This window comes from Amblyomma mixtum, chromosome 1 (assembly GCF_055824585.1).
Source record: "Amblyomma mixtum isolate Tamu chromosome 1, ASM5582458v1, whole genome shotgun sequence".
NCBI lineage: Eukaryota > Metazoa > Arthropoda > Arachnida > Ixodida > Ixodidae > Amblyomma > Amblyomma mixtum.
In genome coordinates this window covers 208,714,984-208,718,561 of record NC_143012.1, presented here as the reverse complement: position 1 = coordinate 208,718,561, position 3,578 = coordinate 208,714,984, and the positions used below count along the sequence as shown (strand labels likewise).

The following is a 3,578-nucleotide window of genomic DNA, read 5'->3' as shown; positions in this document are numbered from 1 at the left end:
GAAGCAGCTGCAGCTTACGATCCAGATAGATAAGAAACGACAGGAAGCCGAGAAACCTACAAATAATACCCAGGAGAGTACGATGGTGGTGCAGAAATCCCTACCATCACCCAGCAAGAGAAATTCGTTAGAGGGCGCACAACCTGAACTTACGCTGGAGGAAGTCTGCCATAAACTGGAGACCAACATTCAGACCCAGATTCAGGCCCTGAATACCAAAATGCAAGCGCAATTTCAGGCATTGGAAACTAACATGCAAAACCAAATTCAGTCGATGCTCTCCGCAATACAGGGACTCACAGACGTAACACAAGGACACAGGAATGAGCTCTTAGCCATCAATATATGGCAGCAAACTGTGGAACATACCATTCAGCAAATTCAACATGGCCATATACACAAAGAATAACAACTACTTGCTGTGGCAATGGAACTGCCGGCGGTATCGGCGGAAAAGGTAAAGGCCGATCCTCCATCAGCTGCTTGCGTCTCTGAAGGTCCACCCAGAGGGATCCCCCTCCAAGACACTGGAGGCGCGTCAAAATTAATTGGTTATCAAGTTTTTAACGCCGCAGGCTACAAACCTAATGTTACCACATTCGTTAGAAGGAACATTACGGCCATTGAACATGACACGGGCATCCGCCACATCGAGCACGTCCTCGTCGAACTTATTCCGGCCAAAAAGACCCAACGCAGTCTTTTCATTCTGAATATTTATAGCACTCCAAGCCAAAAGAAAGTTATATTCGGCTCCCTCTTCAGGAAAGTGATGCGTATCGGCAATGAGCACCCACTGGTTATTCTAGGTGACTTCATTGCCCACCACCCTGTGTGGGGCTACCCGCGGCCCTGTATGAAGGGGAGAGAGCTATGGCTAGACATACAGCAAATGGGCTTCACCCTGCTCACGGATCCTCTCACCCCCACAAGAATGGGTAACAGGGTGTGCGCTGACACGTCCCCAGACCTCACCCTGGTGAAGAATGCGGGTGCAGCTAATTGGTCCAACTCCTTGCTAAACCTAGGCAGTGGCCATTACATACTTGTCACGGAAACTGACGTTGGTCCTGCCAAGCGCCAAACGCGCTCCCCGCATATTATCGGATGGGACGCTTTCCGCGACGCTCGTAACCAGGACGGGAGAAAGGCAGAAATCACAAACATAGAAAAATAGGCGAAGGAACTCCGCAGGGATGCTAAGAATGCGACTAAAATGCTCGACGACAACGCGGAACTTGAAGAACTAGACACCCGCCTTCTTCATATGTGGGAGGCCAAAGCTAGTATGGAAAAGCGATTAATGAGACAGGAGATTAATGAGACCCGCTCTCTCTCCTGCTTTTTGCAGTATATCTCGAGCCGTTGTGCTTGGCTATTCTTAACAGTAACTGCATTTCTGGATTCAAGCTTCAGGCAGCCGAAGTGAAAATCCTTGCATACGCGGACGACATAGCGCTATTTTGCTCAAACAGAGACAGCATTCGTGATGCTACGAATGTAGTCGAAAAGTTCTGCGACCAAACTGGATGCCAGGTAAACTGGGAAAAAACCTCCGGATATTGGCATGGGGAATGGGATGTTTCACCAGATTTTTTTTCTCGACTGCAATGGACTGACTTGCCGACGCGGTACCTTGGGGTGCCTCTAAAAAGTTATCGCGATCCCAGCACACACTGGAACGAAGAGACGTTAAAGGCAAGAGAGAAAGCGGACGCGTGGCAAGGAAGGCAGCTGTCAATCTTTTCACGTGCCTTTGTGTGCAATGTTTTCTTGATTTCTAAGATATGGTACGTGATGAATATGCTCTGTGCGTCGCGCAGCAATATTCAAAAAATCCGTCGAGTGTTTGAAGTTTTTCTTTGGGCGTCGACCTGGGAGAAAACCAGGCGAACAAACTTGTTTATTTCAGTCAAAAGCGGTGGCGTTGGACTGGTTCATTTCTTTTTGGGTCAAGTGGTGTCGCGCTTTATTTTCCTTCGTGATCAAAATGACATATTTTTGAGAACTGTTATGCAAATGCGGGTGCAAAGGCTGCTTCCCGGAATCATAGTGTCACCGTGTGAAAACATGTGTGGTGCTGTAAACGGATATTTGCGTGAGGTTGTCCTTTCCTTCAGGTTGTTGGAAGTGCGTTTTTCACTAGAATTCCTGTATAACGTTCCCAAAAATAAGCTGTATAAGGATCTGGTTGATATTATGCTGCCGCCACCTTTGTATCGTGCACCTTACCGTGGAGGCCCAGGGCGGGATATTTTAAAACGGGTGAAAAAGATGCCGGTCCGGCCGACAGTGAAAACATTCTTTTTCAAATTGCACTCTAATACACTACCCGTTAAAACCTGGCTGCATGAAAAAGGAATCTTCGTCCCATGGACAACAAATCGCCTGTTATGTAAGCAGCCGGAGACAATTGAACATGTTTTCCTAGACTGCTGGGACGCCATACTTTTCTGGGATGTCCTGCAGAGAACCATCAAGAAAGGACTACCACTGCACCCTTATGGTATCAGATTTCTACCAGTTGATCGCAAAGAGGTACCTTATGACTTATTAATGCTTCTTGGCCTCCACAGCTTGTGGAAAACGCAAATGCAAGTAAGGCATGCGGATATAAACACTCGTAGTACACGTGAGAACTTTGTTGAAAGTGCTGTTTCTCTGCGGGAATGTTACCAGGCGCAGCGTGACCCACCCCAGTGGGTAACACTACTAGATGATCTAGTGAAACTTAAGAAATTTTAACTTCACCCGTATCAGCTCAAGTGTAGCTGAAGTGTTTTTATTGTTTTCATGTCAATCTCGAAAATAAAGAAAAACAAAAGTGCTTGTGGTGTAGTGGTTATCACATCCGCCTAACACGCGGAAGGTCCCAGGTTCGATCCCTGGCAGGCACATGACGTTTTTTTATTTTCTGTAACGCAGTCCATGCCGGCTGTCTCAAGGCTTTAAGGAGATGGCGCTCACGCCTCTCTATTAACAGCGTTGATTGAATTGTATGCACTAACGGAATTTTCTCTTTTGGCGCTTTTATTTCGGGCGTTAGTTGCGCAGAGTACAGCAGGCCGCTCTGTTCAAAGCCAGTATTCCGGAGGTTGATAAATTTCTGCCGAAATCCGTTGTGTGGCGCCGCGTCGGCCTTCAGTTGTGTGTCCTAGTGCCGCGTGGACTGAGGCCGGCCAACCGGTTGCAGCAAACTAACACGGCTGAGACCTCCTTCAAGGAGCACTGCACTTCAAAGCAACTCTCCAGCTGTGCCTGTGGTGTAGTGGTTATCACATCCTCATTCTACTTCCGGCCGCGCCAGTGAACGGTCGCAGAATCATGAGCTCCGGTGGAGCGGCGATAGCAGCCCTTGCTGGCCGCGGAAACAGGTCCGACATTGAAGCAGATAAGGATTACGAGATTATTTTTCCTACTCTGCCAACAGGACGTGTTGTTCTCAACACGGTATTTTTGCACGGCGACGTGCGAGCGCGGCCTTACAAGGTCGAAGACTTTCGTGACGCCCTCGCCCAAGCGGGTGCGCTCCCCGACGTTTTGGCGTTGGGGGCGTACCAAATCAACCATGTTTGGGC

At 48.4% G+C, this 3,578-nt stretch overlaps 1 non-coding gene across 1 annotated transcript; it reads left to right on the top strand.

Moving 5' to 3' along the window:
- Window positions 1-2,824: 2,824 nt before the first annotated feature.
- Window positions 2,825-2,897, top strand: TRNAV-AAC (transfer RNA valine (anticodon AAC)). Its single transcript has one exon. It is a non-coding gene; the product is annotated as a tRNA-Val (tRNA).
- The last annotated feature ends 681 nt before the right edge of the window (window positions 2,898-3,578 follow it).